This window comes from Peromyscus maniculatus, chromosome 7 (genome assembly GCF_049852395.1).
Source record: "Peromyscus maniculatus bairdii isolate BWxNUB_F1_BW_parent chromosome 7, HU_Pman_BW_mat_3.1, whole genome shotgun sequence".
NCBI lineage: Eukaryota > Metazoa > Chordata > Mammalia > Rodentia > Cricetidae > Peromyscus > Peromyscus maniculatus.
This window is the reverse complement of record NC_134858.1, coordinates 96,749,025-96,770,290: the sequence shown is the minus strand read 5'-3', so window position 1 is coordinate 96,770,290 and position 21,266 is coordinate 96,749,025. Positions and strand designations below refer to the sequence as shown.

The window sequence follows — 21,266 nt, the reverse complement described above, 5'->3', positions numbered from 1 at the left end:
CACCGCTCGGCACACCTATTTATTTTTTGTGGTACTTTTCTGGTAGCCATTGTAGCTCTACTTCTTGGTCTCTTTTCGAGTGTAGCTTACTCCAGAGTACGTCTGAACAGGCCCTACAGGGCTTTGTACGTACTAGATAAGTGCCCTGGCTCTCAGCTGTACTCCTGCCCCTTGCTGCTTCTCCTTTTTTTAAATCAGTAACGAGCAAGGAAGTTGCTCACACCTGCAATTCCAGCTGGCTACATAGTGAGTTCCAGGCCAGCCAGGGCCACGTAGTGAGAGATCTTGCCGCCACCCCCCCTGCAAATAAAAACTTCCTAGTCTTAAATGTATCATGTTAGCATAGTTAAATGTTCTAGTAAGCGTGTACAAATCAAAGGTTTTTCGGGTCAGAAGGCCGTGAGTGTTTGTTTTTTTAATCTTGCCAGGCTGCCAGTTGTGGGTGATTTGAGACTTTCCTGAGCTTAGTCTTAAAGTACTGGACAGAGAGGAAGGAAACAGAGGAGGAAGGATTTGCTGTTGAATATTGATAAACTGCAATAGATAAACTATGCAGTGTAATTGATAAACTACTCACTTTAAAAGATGAATAGAGCAAGCATTTACACTGTTAGACTGTTTTTCTTCTCTCATTCATGTTTGAGAAGGGAGAGGATGTACTAACATTACAGCTGTCATCAATACTACCTAGGCCCATAAGGGGGTTCCCTTTCCTTTGCTTTTTTTATTTAAAGATTTATTTTGACTGTTTTAAATTTTGTGTAGGTGTATGTGCCTGCCTGTGGGTATGCGTGTGTAAGTGCAGGTGCCTGTGGAAGCCAGAGGCATTGGATTCCCTAGAGTTGGAGTCAAAGATGATTTTGAGCCACCTGGCATGGGGCTGGGTCATCTCTCCAGCCCCCATAAGGGTTTTTTTTTAAACATTTATTCATTTGCAGTGTGTGTGTGTGTGTGTGTGTGTGTGTGTGTGTGTGTGTGTAACTTGCAGGAGCTGGGTCTCTCCACCATGTGGGTTCAGGGGATTAAACTCAGGCTGCCGAGAAGAGCAAGCACCTTGGCCCACTGAGCCATCTCATGGGCTCTTCTTTCCTTTTCTTTCCCCACTTTCCGCCTTCGTCCCACCTTTCCTCTCTTCCTCTTTTTAGAGTTTTTTATTTTATGTGATCATTTGCCTGTGTGTACAGAAGTGGACCATGTGTATGAGTGTTCGCCTGCGTGCATGTCAGTGTACCATGTATGTGCTTGCCATCCTCGGAGGTCAGAAGACAGCGGCCAGAGATGGCTTCCTAAGACAATCTCAAATCCCCAGGAACTGGAGTTACAGGCGGTTTTAAGTAGCCATGAACTGAATCCAGGTCGTCTATAAGAACAGTAAGTGCTTTAGCCATCTCCCCCCCACACACACCTCCCCGTGTGTGTGTGTGTGTGTGTGTGTGTGTGTGTGTGTGTGTGTTTGTTTGAGATGAGTTTATGTAGCCCAGACTGGTCTGAAACTCTGTATATAGGCAAGGTTCAAGGCTGGGGTTACAGATGTAAACAATACAATTATGAGTTGATAAGTCAATATAAGCTGGGCTACTACTAATGGAAGATACCCTAGAAGCCAGACTTGAATTTCGTTTATTTATCTGAGACAGGGTCTAACTGTGTAGCTTAGGCTGGCCTGGAACTCACTATGCTCCCAGCTGCTGGTACTTAACCATCAGGTCTCAGATGCAGCGTGTAGGCATCACATCCAGCTAAGATAAGATTTGTGTGATCTGCCCTGGAAATGCTAGTGTCTGCTTTCCGGAGGGAGTAGTCAAGACCCAAAATGTCTTGTCACAGCAGGGTGATTGAACCCAGAAAGCAGCTCCTAAGGGCTTGGTTTTCTGGTAGCTACTATAGCTCTTCACGTGCTGTTGGTCTCTTCTCGGCTTTCCTGAATTTCAGAGCTCTCATCATTCAGTCCCAGCCATAACCACGCTGGATCTCAGCTGGGCCTGGATCTTCCATTAGGCCGAGTGTGGGAGAATGAATAAGGCAGTGATGGCCCTGTATGTTTCTCTTTACATCTGAAAAATATCACTGAAGATTGTATTTAAAAAAAAAAAAAAAAAGCAACCCCCCAAACACTGTGTGTGTAATTGTTAACATCTTTCTCTCAGTCTATGTAGACATTATTGGTTCTTTTGAGTTAATTGATGCAAATAGACCTCATACTACTGATTTATTTATTTATTTCTTGTCAAAACTTTTTTTGGTTTTTCAAGACAGGGTTTCTCTGTGTAGCTTTGCGCCTTTCCTGGAGCTCACTTGGTAGCCCAGGCTGGCCTCGAACTCACAGAGATCCGCCTGCCTCCGCCTCCCGAGTGCTGGGATTAAAGGCGTGCGCCACCAACGCCCGGCTTTCTTGTCAAAACTTTTATTGTCACTGGGTCTCTTGTAGCCCTGTGAGTTTCTTGTAGCTCAGGCTGATCTCAAACTCTCTAGTAATAGCAGAGGCTGACTTTGAACTCCTGCTTCCACCTTCTAAGCGTTAGGATTACAGATGTGTCCCACCTTCCTCAGATCTTCTAGAGGCTGCTTACAGTAGACCTTGGAACATCGGTTCTCAGCCTGTGGTCTGGACCCATGGGGCAGGGTGGTGGGGATCGCCTGACCCTTCCATAGGTGGTGTATATCAGATCGCCTGTATACCAGATATTTACATTACGACTCCTAACAGTAGCAACATTAGTCATGAGGAGCAATGAAATAATTTCATGGCTGGTGGTCACCACAGCATGAGGAACTGTATTAAAAGGTCACAGCATTAGGAAGGTTGAGAACCACTGCCTTAGAAGAAGGAACTACAGAAATACTTGATTTTGTGTTTTTGAGACACGATCTCATTCTGTAGCCTGGGGTAGTGTTAAACTTCTTATTCTTCTGACTACATCCCAAGTGTTTTGTTCTTAAGTATACAACAAGAAACCCAGTAGAAATGAAAGTTTTAAAAAAACATCATTTGGTTCTAGGTCAACCAAGGCTACACCGAGAAACCCTGCCTTAAAAAAAAGTGTTTATTTGTATGTGTCTGCATGTGCGGATCCGAACTTTGGTCCTCATGATTTCACAGCAAGTACTCTTTAATCACTGAGTCACCTCCCCAGCGCAGAAATTAAGATTTCCTTCGGAATCATCTGTATTTCATTTACTTGAGATACTAGTGCATGTATAGCAGCAAAAGAGAAAAATCTGTGAATGTGTCTGTGCACACACAGACATTAAATAAGTACTTAGATGTAATAAGGAAAATGTGGTAGCAGTATTAACTTGTTTGTAAATGATCTAACCATAATTGGATGCTTTTCCAACATGATATTCACCATCAGTGAACTGACTGATTAGGATTCAAATCATTGGGATACCAGATTTGTTCCAAGGGGTTGAGGCTTTCTGGTACATGAGTTAAAGAGCCTTTCTGAAAATCACAACAGCCTCTGCCTTTGGGGCTTCATTTTACAGTTGAGATTAGCAGCAGAGGAAGCAGGCAGCGGTGGCGAGGGCTGCGGGGGGGAAGCTGAGCATCTCCTGTGAGTCTCCCCGGCTAGAGTGGCATCTTGCTCCAGTCTCCTTGGTCCTTACTGCGAATAGTTTCTTCTCCCTGGTACACGTGTTTCTTCAGATATTTAGTGAACACATCTCAGTATATTGGTTGATCAAGGTAGCAGGCCACATGTATTTGCTTATTTTGGTGTGTGTGTGTGTGTGTGTGTGTGTGTGTGTGTGTGTGTGTGTGTTAGTGAGAATGGAACAGCATGGGCCTCTACACACTCTCCCACTGTGGTAGATCCCTAGCCCAAATTTTTACATTAATTTATTTTTGGTGGTAAAGATTGAGCTCAGGGCCATGCCTGCCCCCTCCATTGACCTACACTCCAGCCCTATTTATCACTACATTTTGACGAAATTTTCCAATACACATGGATTTCATAGACTGCAGATACTTGTATTCTCTTAGTCACCAGTCGCTGGTGTTCTCCCTACCTCCTCATCACTGCCCCTCCCACCCTTTAAGAACAGTGGTGTGATTGTCTCCGTGCTGCCGAGGTGGATGCTTGTTCAGTCAGAGGACTGGAGCTGTGGGTGGTTGGAGTGGAGTTGCCTTTTGGGATCAGCTTTCCTTGTTGCCGCAGGGCAGAACTTTGAAGGTCTGACCTACTGTGTCACACCAGGTCTGAATGTATTCTTTATTCTCCTTCTGGCATCGCTATTGATTTATCACGAGTTTTCTTTTGTACATTTCTATTGGTTGTGGTGAAGTGTGCTTCATCCACATACACTTTGAACATTAGAACATGTGAGTGTTTTCCTCTGTTCATTTCTTCATGGAGCATTTGTTAAGAGGATGTGTTCATGCTGTGTGAGACATTGAGGATGCAAAGCTGATGAAGGTTAGAGAGAGACAGTAGACTGGGTGTGGTGCACACACACCTTGAGTCCCAGCACTCAGCAGGCAAAGGTAGGTGTGCCCCTGAGTGTGAGGCCAGCCTGGTAGTTAATTTCAGGACTACATGGTGAGACCCTTCCTTAAAAAAACGTTTTAGGAGCTGGAGGGATGGTTCGGTGCTTAAGAGCACTGGTTTCTCTTCCAAAAGACCTAGATTTGATTCCTAGCACCCACATGGCAGCCCACTATCCTAGATCTGGGGGAAATCTCACAACCTCTTCTGATCTCCTTGGCACCAGACATGTATGTGGTGTGCAGACATATATGCAGACAAAACACTCATACACATAAATAATAAAAATAAAAAATGTAGCTAAGTATGGTGTGTAGGACGCCAGGTCTCATCTTTTAAAGGGTTCCTATGAGGAGGAGAGAGGGAGAAGAAACTTTTAGATAGAAAGATAATGAAGAGGAGAAAGACAGAAACACAGGATAGCTTCCAGAGGACCAGAATCAAAACCCAGTGGTCTCTTTTGCCGCTTCAAAAGGACTTTTTATAACAATGCCAAGGGGCAGGGCAAAAGACCTCTCCCTTGCTAGATCAAAGCACACCACACAGCCAAGTATAGACCCTTCCAAACACCTGGTAACCACACCTGTGGTCAGATCATCCCTTTATGCAGCCTTGCTGGGTAAAGCAAGCTCAGATTCTAGGACCCTGAGTAAGTCCTCACTAGGAAATCTCTGAGGGTCTCCACAATGGTAGAGCCTACCTATATAACTCCAACAATTGGGTGATGGAGTCTGAAGGATCAGGAGTTACCCCATCCTCAGCTATATAGAGTTGAGGCCATCCTAGGGTACATGAAACCTTGTTGTATAAAACACACTATAGGTAGAGTTTTTCTGTGTCCCAGCAGTCATTCCCAAATGACCACAAGAGACTTAATATAAATTATAAATGCTAGGCTGATAGCCCAGGCTTATTACCAGCTAGCTCTTGCAACTTAAATTAACGCATTTCTATTAATCTATGTATTTCCACATGCTTCATGGCTTTACCTGTCCTCCAGCATGTCTTGCCCCCTCTGTGTCTCCTGGTAACTCCACTGACTCCCCCCCCCCCCCAATTCTCAGTTTGGCTGCCCTACCTATACTTAGTGCCTGGCTACTGGCCGGTCAATTTTTTATTAACCAATGAGAGTAACATATATCCACAGTGTACAGAAGGATTCTTCCACAGCAACACACAAACATTTTGTTGTTGTTTGAGACAGTCTTGCTGTATAACCCTGGTTGGCCTATAATTCACTGTGTGTAGACCAGGTTGGCCTCGGACTCAGCTATAACTATTTCCTGAGATTAAAGATGTTCATAACCGGGGCTGGAGAGATGGCTCAGAGGTTGAGAGCACTGACTGCTCTTCCAGAGGTCCTGAGTTCAATTCCCAGCACCCATATGGTGGCTCACAACCATCTGCAATGAGATCTGGCACCCTCTCCTGTCTACATAATAATAATAAAAAAAAATGTGCATAACCATGCTTGGCCAAAAAAGTTTGAATGTTTGAGTTTATTATTTTTATGTGAGCACTTTATTAAGATGACATTAATTACTAAAAAGATTAAGATATTAATTACTAAAAATAATTTTAATGGGGCAGGGTGTACAACCCAGTAGTAGAGTTCTTGATTGCCATGTTCAAGGCCCTGGGTAGGACTTCAAAAAAGAGCAAGAAAAAATTTTTAATAACAGTTTTCATTTTTATTTTTTATTTATTTTTTTTTTTTTTTGGTTTTTCGAGACAGGGTTTCTCTGTGTAGCTTTGCGCCTTTCCTGGAGCTCACTTGGTAGCCCAGGCTGGCCTCGAACTCACAGAGATCCGCCTGGCTCTGCCTCCCGAGTGCTGGGATTAAAGGCGTGCGCCACCACCGCCCGGCTCAGTTTTCATTTTTAAAGGCAGGCTCTCACTGTAACCTTGGTGGACCTGAAACTTGCTTTGTAGACCTAGCTGGCCTCAAGCTTGCGATGACCCTCCTCTGCCTCTTGAATGGCTGGACAGCAGGCTTTCACACACTGTCTAGCAGTTAAAGTAAATCTTAAAATGAGTTTGAATTACAGTTCAGTAAATATCAGTTGCTAGAACCTAATAAGAAGCCAGCTTCTTGGGACCTAAATTTACCTCTTTTTAATTTTGAACTAGGGTTCCATACATCTCAAACACACCATACTCCTGCCTCTGCCTTCTGAGTACTGATTACAGTTGTTGACACCATACCTGGCTTCTTGCTGTTTTGATTATGACTCCCTTTTTACTCAATGTAGAGCAGGCTTCTTGTACTTTTCCCTTTGGGACTTTTCATCCAAGACACTTTTACATGACCCCCAGTATATAGGCATATGAAATAGCTATACAAACCAAAGGTTTACTGATAATAATGTTTATTTTAAAATAATTCTTTGTTAAACAGTTACATTTCTTACGTATTAAGATGAAAGCAAAATTTCATCAACAGGTGGATGTGCCTGTTTATTTTATTTTATTTTTATTTATTTATGTATTTTGAGACAGGGTTTCTCTGTGTAGCTCTGCCTGTCCTGAAACTCACTGTGTAGACTAGGCTGGCCTCAAACTCACAGAGATCCACCTGCCTCCGCCTCCCGAGTGCTGGGATCAAAGGTGTGCACCACACTGCCCTGTGCACTTACTTATTTTTAATGTCAGAAGTATGTATAGGGCCACTTAAAAATTTGTTGAGATTCATGTTCTAATCCCAAGCCAAAATCTTTATATCCATTTCTTATGAAACTCAAGACAGCAACTCAAATAGCAATTTAAAAAATAAACTTTTCTTTTTTTGACAGCTTTATACATGTGTACATTGTATTATGGTGATAGTCACCTAAATAGAACTTTTGTTTTGTTTTGTTTTGGTTTTTGAGACAGGGTTTCTCTATGTAGCTCTGGCTGTCCTGGATCTCTCCATGTAGACCAGACTGGTTTCAAACTTACAGAGATCCACCTGCTTCTGCCCCCAGTACTGGGATCAAAGACATGTGCCACCAATGCCTGGTGACAGAAAAGAACATTTTAACACAATCTAAAGTTATACTAGTTTGGTACTTAACATTCCGAGGAGTAACAGTAGGAAATAGCTCAAAGTGTTTGTTTCCATAATTAAATCATTATGTTGTAAGAGCAGAGAGCCTTGTATGTGCAGTTAGAGACTTGTTGAGCTGTTTCAGGCAGTGTGATGACAGTGGGTGCCTTGCACAGACAGCACTCTTGCTTTGCTCAGAACCAAGGTTGCAGCAGTCTCCTGATGCAGTGCAGTGCATGCTGAAGGAACACCTAGGATTCATTAGGTCATTTCCAGTTAATATTTGGTTGTTGCATGTTCACAGACCTTTTACTGTTGCCAATTTTTCTGTGTTCTCCAGAAAAACCCTATATGGAGTCATTACCCATAGTTTAAGAAACTGAGTTCTAGGGGCTGGAGAGATGGCTCATCAGTTAAAAGCACTGACTACTCTTCCAAAGGATCCTGGTTCAATTCCCAGCACCCACATGGTAGCTCACACCTGTCTGTAACTCCAGTTCCAGGGCTTCTAACATCCTCACACAGACATACATGCAGACATGATAAAATAAGTTTCATATATATATATATATATGAAAGAAACTGGGTTCTAGAGAATTTTGTTAAAATCTTATTCCCAGCTTTCTATGTTTGAAAACAGGTAAATTTTAGCTCACTGTAGTAAGCAGGCTACACCCCACATGATATATTGGACAAAAGTAAGAGGGCTTAGGGGCCATTTGTGTGTGTGGCATGAGTGTGTACATTGGCATGTTCATTCAGTGTATATGCATGGGGAGTTCAAAGTCATATAGGCTACATGAGACACTGCTTTTAAAAATTGAAAAGTAGAGTGTGTTTGTGTGAAGGAAATGAAATTAAGACTGTTAGTGCATGCCTGTAAGCCTAGTCACTTGGGAGGTTGAGGCAGTAAGATTGTAGGGTCAAGGTCTGCTTGAGCTAGAGTGAGTTCAGGTCAAGCCTTGGAAATGTATTGAGCTACTTGCTGTCTTGAATGTAAACAGGACTGGAGAGGTAGCCTGTTGGAAGTGGGTAGGGGATTTTCCTAGTGAGGTGCTGGGGTCAACTTCCAGTCTGAGGGAAGTGGGGAATGGAGAGATAAACACTGAATCTGATTTGTTGGGTTTTGGCATAGGGTCTTGTGTAGCTCAGACTGGCTCCAAACTTACTATGTAATTGAGGATGACTTTGAAATCATAATTCTCCTGCCTCCACCTTCAAAGTGCTGTGATTACAGGGATGTTGCACCATGCTGTGCAGATAATACTTGTTCACTTAATAGAGAGTTAGTGTCTTTTTCTGATTTTTTTTTTTTAGATAGGGTCTCACTATGTAGACCAGGCTAGCCTCAAACTCAGAGATACTTCTGCCTCCAAGTGCTGGGATTAAAAACATGCTCCATCATACCCTGAATTTGTGTCTTGACTGTGGCTGACATCATGGGTATGTAATCTGTGTAGTTACCAGGACTCCTTACTTAAGGAGGAACTGTGCTTAATTTAATACTAAGCCATCCTCTGTCTTGAGATTCTTAATTTTTGAACGAGTAGCTCTGTACCATTCATCGATTCATTCATTCATTCATTCATTTTTGAGACTGAGTCTCAGCTATGTAGCCCTGATTGGCCTCAAACTCAGAGATCCATGTTTCCCTGCCTCCTGGGTTCTAGGATTAAATGCATGAGCCACTATGCCTGACTTATTAAAAATTTGTTTAAAATTTATTTTTAATTACATTTACACCTGTGTGTAGTAGGTGTGTGCACATGAATGCAGGTGATTACAGAGGCTGGGGGTGTTTGATTTCCCCAGAGCTGGAGTTACAGGTGCTTTGTAAGCTGCTTGATGTTGGTACTGGTACTCAAACTTGGGTCCTCGGAAGGAACAATACTAAAAATTTCTTTGTCCAGCACTAAATATTCTTATGGTGATGAAAGGTTGGCATTTAGAATTAGCCAGCTGATTGTGGTGGTCACGGCTTTGTTGACAGTGTCCAGAGAATCCTAGTCAGCAGCCAGTTGAACGGATGCTGCCTTCCTCCCTTAGGCTGGACCCAGGGTGTTGTCCTTGGTGATGTCAGAGCCAACGCAGCCTCACATCCTGTTTGATCAGGTGCTTGTTAGCCTTGACATCTGCAGTGAGCTAAGTGTCACTGTTGTCTTCTCCCTCTCAGTGGTCAGGGGACACCTCGTGGTAGCATCCTGGCTAAGCTGGTTTTTCCTGTGGGATGGTTTTCCAAGGCCTCTGAACTATAGTGGTAATGGGCCACCGGAATGCAGACAGACAGGTGGACTCTGTTCATCTGCACTCTTATCCTCTAAGCTTTGCTTTGGGTTTAGACGTATTTCCTTGTAGAACCATCTTGGAAAGGGGCTTGCATTTTGCATTTTGTTGTTGCTTTTAAGTATTTTTTTTTTTTTTCAGCCAGGGCCTTGCTGCCGTAGCCTTGGCTGGCCTGAGGGGCCCTGCATTTCTTTTTTGTACTACATCCTATAAATTATTTATTTAGACTCGATCCTGAATATATAAACCTACTAATAAGGGAAAGGTATGAGATTTTTTTAAAATGGTCCAAAGCTGAGAACATTGAAGTGTGGATCCTCAACATCAAAATTTTTTAACCTTGTTAGATCTTCAGGCTGTTTATTAAGTGTGTGTGGTTATAAGTAAGCAGTCAGATGCCGTACACACAGTAAACACTTAACATTATCCATCTTGATTAATGCTTTGTCTTCACGCTTTTCTTTTTCAGTTTATCTTCTAACCCGAAAAAGGCTTCATGAGTACTTCACTTTTAAACGTTCCTAAGAGACTGAAATGGGGGCTGTTATTTTGAGGTAAGTGTCCAATTTTGTAGACTCTATTTCTTAGTCTCTTACCAAGTTGAATATAGAAGGAAAGTATGAGTATTAGTTCACTTCTTTTTTTCTAATTGGGGAGACAGGGTTTGGATGGGGGCAGGCCTAGCCTCTAAGGTAGACTGAGGGCTGCTTAATACAGAGGGGTTTTCTGTTGGTTTATTTGCTTTTGTTTTTTGTTTGAAACTGTAGTCCAAGCTGGCCTGAAACTGCTCAGATAGCACAGGCTAGCCTGGGCCTTGAGCTTCTTCAGTCTGGAGTCCTGGGACCACAGTCTAAGACACCACTACTGGATAAAGGTGTTTCTGTTGTTGTTTTAAATGAAGATTCACCAGGTGGTAGCCTTCTTGAGAGCACAAGGCCATTCCTTGCTCAGATAACAAAGGCAAACATAAAACCAGACTGCTGTTATTAACCCATGAGTTTGAACACTATTTTATTTTTTATTTACATGTCTGAGTGCTTTGTCTGAATGTTTGTGTGTGCAGTGCCTGCGGAGGCCAGAAGAGGGCGTGAGAGCCTCTGGAACTGGAATTATACCCAATTGTGAACCACTGTGTGGGTGGTGGGAATTAGACTTGGGTCCTCTGGAAGAGCAACAAATGCTCTGAACCTCTGAGCCATCTCTCCAGCCACGCAGTTCGGAAGAAGCTAGATAGTTTTTACTGATTTATTGCCCTTTTTGGTGTACAACAATAATGGAGATTGAACCTTGGGTGGGCAAGTGCTCTTAACTTTATCAACCGTTTGTTTTATTTTATGTGTGTGGGTGTTTTGCATGCATGTAAACCCTTCCAACACTTGCATGCTTGACTGGAGTGAGAGACAGTTGTGAGCTGCTATGTAGATGCTGGAAATTAAGCCCAAATCTTTTGGAAGAGTAGCTGGTGCTCTTAATCACTGAGCTGTCTTTCTAGCCCCCTTATTTGGGTTGTTTGTTTTTTTTTTTTTGAGACAGAGTCTCACTCATTATGTAGCTCTGCCTGGTCTGAAACTAGCTCTTAGAGTAGATTGGCTCCAAACTCAAAGAAATCCGCTTGTCGCTGCCTCCTGAGTGCTGGGGTTAAAACCGTGCACCACTTATGCCTGGCTGACAGGTTTTTGAAGCGATCAAATTAGGGAAATTTTGAAGAATGATCAGGGTGAGTCAGGAAGAGTAATACAACACATGATCTGTAAGTGGAGAGGGGAATACCGGGAGCGGAAGGGAACAGGCAGAGACAGGGTGGAAACATGGGGTGGGTGTGGAGCAGGGTGTATGTCAGGGTACCAGTCCGAACTCAATACCTGTGCATGAGTATACCATGAGGAAACTTGTTACTTTATGTGCTAATTAGAAAAGAACGGCTGGGCAGTGGTGGTGCACGCCTTTAATCCCAGCACTCGGGAGGCAGAGGCAGGCAGATCTCTGTGAGTTTGAGGCCAGCCTAGGCTACCAAGTGAGCTCCAGGAAAGGCGCAAAGCTATACAGAGAAACCCTGTCTCGAAAAACCAAAAAAAAAAAAAGAAAGAAAGAAAGAAAGAAAGAAAGAAAGAAAGAAAGAAAGAAAGAAAGAAAGAAAGAAAGAAAGAAAGAAGGAAAGAAAGAAAGAAAGAAAAGAACGATCAATGTGGGGTTATTCGTTTGAAATATGGGCTCACTCTGTAGCCCAGGCTGGCCTTACCTCAGGGCTGTTTTCCTGCCTCAGCTTCCAGAGTGCTGCCATTAGAGACGTGCACCACCATGTCTGTGAGCGGTGTTAACGTTATTTTCTAGGTGCTACAGCTTTAACCTAGTATCTCACACGTGCTAAGCTTGTGCTCTGCCACCAAGTTCACCTCCAGCTGAGTATAGCTTTTATGCTGCTCCTTGGAAAATGACGCATTTGAAATTTGTTTTGGTTTTCGTTTTTTGTGGTTTTGTTTTTTTGTTTATTGGGACAGGGTCTCACGTAGCATAGTCTGGTCTCTAATTCTCTTCTGTATCTGAGGCTGACTTTAAACTCCTGATCCTTCTGCCCCTACCTCCCAAACGTTGGCATTGGAGGCATTCACCACCATGTTTTTGGTTTTTTGAGACAGGGTCTTATTTAGTCCATGCTGGCCTTAAAGGGATTATGTTGCTGAGGATGACATTGAACTCCGGAACCTCCTGTCCCCCATCCTAAGTGCTGTGATGATAGGCAGGTGCCACCAAGCCTGATGTTGATCTGTTGTAATTTGAAGATTTATTATGTTTATAAACCCTAAGTGAACAGAGTGGTCCAGTTTCAGCCTGCCTGCCAGAGTTTGGGGGAGTTGGTTGCTACCTCCAGTTCTGTTTCTTTGCTCCAGGGTCCGTTTCACTAATATGCACTGGATGTTTATACAGTTGGAAATGATGTTCATAAAGATATTATTGAGCGTCTACAGTTCTGGCCCTTTGATAATGTAATGGCAATGTGCATTTTGCTTTTACTCAGGACATAACTGGTCAGATTGTCATGTATCTGCCTTAGACAGTAAGGACACTATGAAAGCTGTGGCTGTCTGCATAGCATGACCTTTCAAAACTGTTTTTTTTTTATGTTGCCAGAATCTCATTTAGCCTTTTGACAGCCACACGATAGAGGAAGTAGTAGATAAAGGGCAGCATAAATGTCTGCCTTGTTCTCAGTCCAGTTTTCCAGTGGAAGAGGGTGCCAAATAGTCCGTGCTGTTACATGCTTACAGCTTTAGGTGAAAGCTTAGGTTAAGGCATTCTTCAAATTTTATTATCTATTGTTATCATCATCATCATCATCAGTGTGTGTGTGTGTGTGTGTGTGTGTGTGTGTGTGTGTGAGAGAGAGAGAGAGAGAGAGAGAGAGAGAGAGAGAGAGAGAGAGTGTGTGTGTGTGTGTGTGTGTGTGTGTACAGGCCATGACACTCGTGTATTCAGAGGGCATCTTTGTCCAGTTGGTCCCCTCTTCCCACCTTGGTTTTTTGTTTTTTTTTTTTTTTCTCTTCCCACCTTTAAGTGGAGTCCAGAGATCAAACTCTGGCTGTCTCTCCCTGCTGCTGCTGCTGCAAGCACCTTTGTCTGCTGAGCCATCTCACTGGTCCAGGTTTGTTTGTTTAGATTATTATTTTCTTTTTCTTTTTTGTTTTTTTTTTTGAGACAGGGTTTCTCTGTGTAGCCTTGGATGTCCTGGGACTCACTCTGTAGACCAGGTTGTCCTTGAACTCAGATCCGCCTGCCTCTGCCTCCTGAGTGCTAGGGTTAAAGGCATGCGCCACCACTGTCTGGTAATTTATCTTATTTTCTGTGTATGAGTATTTTGCTCCCATGTATGTATTTCTCTGCACCACACATGTGCCTGGTACCTATAGAGGTCAAAAAAGGATATGGAATTCCCTGAAACGGGAGTTGTGGACAGTTGTCAGCTAGCATGTAGGTGCTGGTAATCGATCCCAGGTCCTCTGTAAGAACAAATGCCCTTAACTGCTGAGCCATCTCTCTAGCCCCAAAGGGGTTTGTTTTGTTTTGTTTTGTGTTTTAAAGACCCGTGTGTGTGTGTGTGTGTGTGTGTGTGTGTGTGTGTGTGTGTGTGTGTGTGTGTGCGCCTGTGTCTGACTGTGTGACTATAAACGCGCATGTATGGGAGTCTATAGGCCTGTGTGCACACATTCCAGCTAGAAGACTTTGGGTCTCCTGTCATTCTCCATCTGTTCCTTTGCAGCACAGTCTCTTCCTGAGTGTGGGGTTCACACTTTGACAGTTAGGCTTGAAGCCATCAAGTCTGGGCAGCCCTTATCTCCATCCTCGTCAGAGCTGGGGTACTGATAGGCAGTGATGCTGGCTTGTTGGGGTGCTGGTATCCTAACTCCAGTCCTCAGGATTATACAGGAAGTGCTGTTATCTAATCAGCCATCTTTCCAGCCCAAAGTTTACTGGTTTAATGTATAACATAGGATATTATTCTAAGTGTAATTTTATAAAATGGATAGTACAGATTGCGTTTCCTAATCAGAAGTGCTCCATAATCCAGACTTTGTGTGTATGTGGTATTGGGAATTGAGCCCAGAGCCTTATAGGAGCTCAGGTACCATTAGTGGTGTTGTAAACAACAGTTAGCAGGATACAAGGCCTTGCTATAGTCTGTAATCTGTCTTCTGTCTTAAAATTTGGAGAGAAAGACAACAATTGTAACAAGCAGTTGCAGAGGTGCATGGTAGGAAGTTGGAGGTGGGAACAGTGCTGGGAGGGCAGAGTTCAGGGACCAGAGCAGGCTGGAGTTTGACTTGGTTAACCCAACACAGACCACAGGCTGAGTGGACTCGAGAATGAGCTCCCATCACACGACTCTTCATGCCTCGCCTTGCATTTGCTGTCACTGTGAACATTTGCATGCATAGAAACATTCAGTGGGGCTGGGGAAGTGGCTTGGTGATGAAAGAAGACCCCAGAACCCAGGAAATGCTGAGTGGGCCTCAGCCTGCCTGTAATTCCAGCACTTGGAGATGGAGATGGGATCCCGTACGTAAGCTGGCTAGCCCAGCGCTAGCCAGCCGTACGTGTGAGCTGGGCTTTAACTGGAGGGACTGTCTCCAGGGATATGATGGAGAGCGATGGAGGAAGACTCTTAAATGAGCTCAGCCTTCCACGTACACACACTTTCAGATAGAAACACACATGCATGTCACACACGAGAAGAAAGGAGACATGCTGGGAAGACTTCAACTTACAGAGAAAATAGGACCTATGTGTGGTGCCCCGGGCAATATTAGTGCTTTCCTCTGCTGCTTCCTTTTGCAAGAGACATTGCCCTGAATTTTGTTTCATTTCCTTAGTTTGTTTTTATGATCTTACTCTGTCTTTGCATCTCTAATAATATTTACTTTCTTAATATTTTTTGAGACAGACTCCCTGTGTAGCCCCAGCTGGCTGTAGGCCAGGCTGGCCTCAAACTTGCAGAGATCCACCTACTTCTGCCTCCTGAGTGCTTGGATTAAAGTGTGTATCACCATTCCCATTGGTTTTGATTTTGGTTTTTTGAGACAGGGTCTTACTATGTGACCAGGCTGGTCTGGAACTTACTTGGGGCCTGGAACCAGCAGTGACCTTCCTTTCTCAGCATCCTAAGTGAGTGAGCCACCATGCCTATCTCTAATGATATTTCAACTGGTACTTCAATTGAGTCTTACGGTATGTGTTCTTTTGGACCCCCCTCCCCCCCCCCCTTTTTTTTTAAAGTGAGACAGTGTCTCACATTATTCCAAACTAGATTGAAACTGAGTAGCAATTCTTTTGCCTCAGGCCCCTGAGTGTAGATGTAACCAATCGTATTATTAAAATAAGAAACACAGAGCCAAGGTAAAAGAGAAAAGCCGAGAGGTCAGAGCTCAGAGATAAAATCTTACCTCCTGCAGTGCTCCTAGCTTCCCCGAGAGAGGGAGGTACTTCCTGTGTCCCTGTTTAAATAATCTTTCTGTTCTGCCTTCTCATTGGTTGTAAACCCAACCACATGACTGCCTCATCACTGCCTGTAAGTACCGCCCTCCAGGTCTTAAAGGCGTATGTCTCCAATACTGGCTGTATCCCTGAACACACAGAAATCTACCTAGCTCTTCTAACCACCACGCTCTTACTATGGCTCTAATAGCTCTGACCCCAGGGCAACTTTATTTATTAACATAAAATTAAAATAACATTTCAGTACAAATAAAATATCACCACATTTCCCCTTTTCTATTTTAATAAAAAGAAAAAAGGCAAAAGGTTATAACTAACAAAAGAAAAACTATATACAAAAGTACAATAACTATATACAATATATACAAGTAACAAATACCTAAACGATGTCTAGTCCATTTGTATTTGACAAATCAGAGAAAATAATTCCCTTATCTATCCTATTTTAGTAAGTCCAAAATGTATCTAATTCACTTTCTATCCTAATTAATCTTCAACTATAACTAACTAATCTTCAACTCCCTCAGAGACCCAAGAAGGAAATAATATTAGCTAACAAAAATAAAAACAGGAAGTGCACAAAAGCAACTTCCAAAAATTTTGTGAGTTGACAGAAACAGCCAGCTGCCTGGACAGTCACCTGAGGTTTCTCTGCAGTGTTGGGGCATCATCTTCAGCCTATAGGCTTATCGTATCTGACAGACTCATTTGTGAAGTAGGTTGTACACAAGGTCAACAGTTCAACCTCACATTGGGTGAGAGCAGTCCATGTACCAGAAACACCTGAATTCCACTAGTGTCATGTCATGATTCAGGATTTTAAATTCTGGAAATTGTTGATGGTTTTTGAATTGAGCTGTCCATTCTTCTTGGCTGTGTATATATGGCTTCATCTAAGCATGCCCTTCTCCACATCCCTCTATTAAATGCCAGTCTACTATTGAGAGGCGTGAGCTTTCAGTTGCTGTTCCATTGCACAACAGAAGCCATCGGCCCACTGCCTGTTCAGCTGCCTTCGAAGAAAAGGACACTGTACCTTTTTCAGATTGTGAAGGCGACTTCAGGGATGGTGCCATATTGTCCTGGCCTCAGAAGATGCCTTTTGATAAAGCCATAACCACACTTGTTTTGGCAGGAATTGGTAGTCCTTTGTTTCGTGTTCTGTCTGTCCATTTTTTCTGTTGATTTGAGGAAACTTTGTTGTCCAGTGGCTAACTTTTGCCACAATGAAAATTAACTCCATATGCAGTTTCTTCAATGCCCATATTTTCTCTGAAGTAGATTGGTACTGCCAGGAGCCGACATGTCTCAAAAAAGAAAAATTTCTAAGTTATTAAAACATTTTAAATGCCATATTCTGTAGATCTCTGAAGGGTTTGAAGATGACCTGTCTAAAATACATCTGCTCAATTTTTAAAACATATCTAATATGACTACAATTTCTATTGTAATGTCTAACTACTAACTTTCATTTCTTTATATCCTAATAGTTGGTAATAATGTAAAGTATTTAAAACTAGTAATTGTCTTTTTCTTTTCTTTTCTTTTCTTTCTTTCTTTCTTTCTTTTTTTTTTTTTTAAAACAAGAACCTTAAATCTAATCTCCTTTGCTTAGCCTTTTTCCTAACCCTTGACAACTTGTAACCTACCCCCCTAAATAATGAAAATTATCCCAGACCCAAAACCCATTAAAAGAACCAAAAAACCACCCGCCCCACACCACTTCTTTGGCAATGTGGGTGTCATATTCTTAAAATTGCTTCCTGCTGGGTATGGGCGAAGTTATCTTTATCCTGAAAGAAAAATTTAGGTTAATTGTCAAATTCTAGGAAAGGTAACTATATCCTTCATTATTATCCAGTCTGTGTATAAAGCCAAAGTTCAGGGTTTATCTCAAGTCCTTATTCAAGTAGTCTTTGAGACTGGATCATCTCAGCTAGTCATCTCAAAATTGCTCTGAGCACCTTGTAGTTCAAAGCTGATCTGTAGATGATGTTTGTCAGTTTAGTGATATTATTATTGTCCACGTGGAATTGTTGTTGTTGTTGTTGTTGTTGTTGTGGGGCCCCATCTTCTTTCCGGAGACTTCAGTTGATGTTAGGCCTGGCCGTGATTTCCTGCAGAAAACTGATAAGAGACTCGAACACAAAGACATATATATGCAGCTAACTGAAGCCTTTTTTCTAGAATTAGTTAGTACTCTATATGACCATTCATATCTTAACAAAGTTTAAAATGTATATATATATTAATCTTGTAAATTTTGATATAAAATTTATACTTTAAGAAAAGTTTAAAGAATCAGAATAGAATCAAAGAGTTGAGATTAGTAATAGAATAGTCCCTTAATTAATTTGGCTTTTGTCCTGTCCCATAGCAGAAAATGGCTCTTTTATTCTGTCATGATACAGGGAGTTTGTATTTTCATTTTAACAACATGCTTGAGTTTAAAGAAGGAGAGAGCCATTCTCCAACTCCAAAGTCAGCTTTAAATTTTAATTGAACTGGGACTATTAGAAAACCAATAGTGTTAAATCTTTAGAGAAAAGCAGAAACAAACATTTAAGAAGACATAAAATTTTTTAGATAATATATACCCATATGCCATATACTCCCATATACTCTGTTTCCTGGGATAGATGATTTGTCCCTTTTCTTCAGTTGTCTCATTTGTCTTGTGTCTTTCAGATTCCTTAACCTTCATTCTCCTAAAAGACAAAAACAAAAACCTTCCCCCAAGACTAATTTTGGGGATGTTCCTTTTTGGCAAGTTATTATCTGGTTAAATGAAAAGACATGTGTTACAGGTACAAGTTAGTTTAAATTGGATGTTCATGCTGGTTGATGAACTATCACTTCCTCTAATTAAGAGGTTTCTCTTGTTCAAATCGAACCTTTATCAATTTTGATGGTACCCACAGCTTATCTTCTCCTGTAGAAACAAAAGCAAAACCTCGTCCCCAACGTAATACATACCCTGGTTTCCATTCTGAGGTCAGCACATCCTTAAAGTATATAGGCTGATTTAATTCTGTAGTTTTTTCTATTACCCAATGTCTCTCTGCAGCTGTTGTTCCTTTCTCATTGGCATTCAGAAAATTCAAAGTTAATAGAGCATTATGCAGTCTATTTCTGGGGGTTTTTGTTACTCCTTTCTGTTTATTTAGCATACCCTTTAGAGTTCTGTTTGACCTTTCTATAACTGCTTGACCTGTAGGATTATGTGGTATACCTGTAATATGCTTTATATTGTAATAAGCAAAAAACTGTTTCATTTTAACAGAGACATATGATGGAGCATTGTCAGTTTTGATTTGTGCAGGTATACCCATAATGGCCATAACTTCTAGCAAATGAGTGATTACAGAATCAGCTTTTTCAGAACTCAGAGCAGTTGCCCATTGAAATCCTGAATAAGTATCGATAGTGTGGTGTACATATTTCAGTTTTCCAAATTCTGCAAAGTGAAACACATCCATCTGCCAGATTTCATTTCTCTGAGTACCCTTTGGGTTACATCCTGCTGGTAATGGCGTTTGATTATAGAAGGAACAAGTAGGACATTTCTTTACTATTTCTTTGGCTTGCTGCCAGGTTATGGAAAAATCCTTTTTTAAACCTTTACTATTGACATGATGTTTTTTATGAAATTCTGAGGCCTCCAGCACATTTCCTATCAATAATTTATCAATCTCATCATTGCCTTGTGCTAGAGGGCCTGGCAGACCAGTATGAGATCGGATGTGAGTTATATATAAAGGATGACTCCTTTTCCTGATTGTATCTTGTAATTGAATAAATAGTGAAGTTAATTCTGAAGCATCAGGGATAAATTCTGCAGTCTCAATATGTAATACCACTCTTTCAGCATACTGAGAGTCAGTTACTATGTTGAGAGGTTCTGAAAAATCCATTAATACCAACAGAATAGCATACAATTCTGATTTTTGCACTGAATTATAAGGACTTTGTACCACTTTACTTAAATTTTCTGATTTGTAACCTGCCTTTCCTTGTTTGTTGGCATCTGTATAAAATGTACGAACTCCAGATATGGGTTTTTGCCGTACAATTCGAGGCAAGATCCAATCAGCTCTCTTTATAAAATCAATTCTGTTGCTTTTGGGATATTTGCTGTTAATTTCTCCCAAAAAATTACTGCAAGCTCTTTGCCAAGGTTCACTTTCTGTCCATAATTTTTCAATGTCCTCCTTAGTTAAAGGTACGACAATTTCTGCTGGGTCTATTCCTGCTAACTGACGAAGTCTCAATTTTCCTTTCCAAATCAAGTCAGAGATTTTTTCCCCATAAGTTTTTAATTTTTTATTTGGTTTATTTGGTAAAAATATCCATTCCAATATAATGTCTTCCCTCTGCATTAATATTCCAGTAGGGGAATGCCTAGAAGGTAAAATAACCAAAATGCAATCCAGCTTTGGATCAATACGATCCACGTGCCCTTCATGTACTTTCTTTTCTACCAAGGCCAATTCTTTCTCAGCTTCAGGTGATAATTCTCTTGGACTATTTAAGTCCTTGTCACCTTCTAAGGTTTTGAACAAATTAGTCAGTTCATCATTTTTTACCCCAACAATAGTTCGTAGATGAGAAATATCTCCAAATAATCTTTGAAAGTCATTAAGAGTCTGTAGTCTATCTCTCCTAATTTGCACCTTTTGGGGTCTAATTTTTTGTAGCTCTATTTTATATCCTAAATAATTAATAGAATCTCCTCTTTGTATTTTTTCAGGAGCAATTTGTAATCCCCAGCAAGGCAAAATTTTCTTTACTCCTTCAAACATTCTTTCTAAAGTATCTGCATTTGAGTCAGCTAGTAAAATATCATCCATATAATGATAAATTATAGATTTAGGAAATTTTTTACGTATCACTTCCAATGGCTGTTGTACAAAATATTGGCACAGAGTTGGGCTATTTAACATTCCCTGTGGGAGGACCCTCCATTGAAATCTTTTAACCGGTTGAGAATTATTATAAGTAGGCACTGTGAAAGCAAATCTTTCTCTGTCTTTTTCTTGTAAGGGTATTGAAAAGAAACAGTCTTTTAAATCAATAACTATGAGAGGCCATCCTTTTGGTAACAGAGTAGGCAAAGGAATTCCAGATTGTAGAGAGCCCATCGGCTGAATTACTTTGTTAATTGCTCTAAGGTCTGTTACCATTCTCCATTTACCAGATTTCTTTTTAATAACAAATACAGGAGAATTCCAAGGGCTGGTTGACTGTTCAATATGCTGAGCATTTAACTGTTCTTCTACCAGCTCTTCTAAAGCCTGGAGTTTCTCTGTTGTTAAAGGCCATTGCTGAACCCATACAGGCTTGTCTGTTAACCATTTTAAAGGTAGAGCTGTTGGTATTTTTGGAGGATTATCAGTTGTTGTGCCCTGTTCTTGTATAATATGGATGGCTGGTGACCACTCAAAATAATGCCTTCTAATATTTCTCTCAGAAACATGTGC

The 21,266-nt window shown here is 41.5% G+C and overlaps 1 protein-coding gene across 1 annotated transcript in view; it reads left to right on the top strand.

The window, feature by feature from the left end:
• Nucleotides 1-21,266, top strand: part of Pik3cb (phosphatidylinositol-4,5-bisphosphate 3-kinase catalytic subunit beta) — a 117,725-nt gene that overhangs the window by 12,230 nt on the left and 84,229 nt on the right. The window contains exon 2 of the mRNA XM_076576883.1: nt 10,268-10,352. The gene's annotated coding sequence lies outside the window, so the exon portion shown is untranslated. The remainder of the gene's footprint in view (nt 1-10,267; nt 10,353-21,266) is intronic.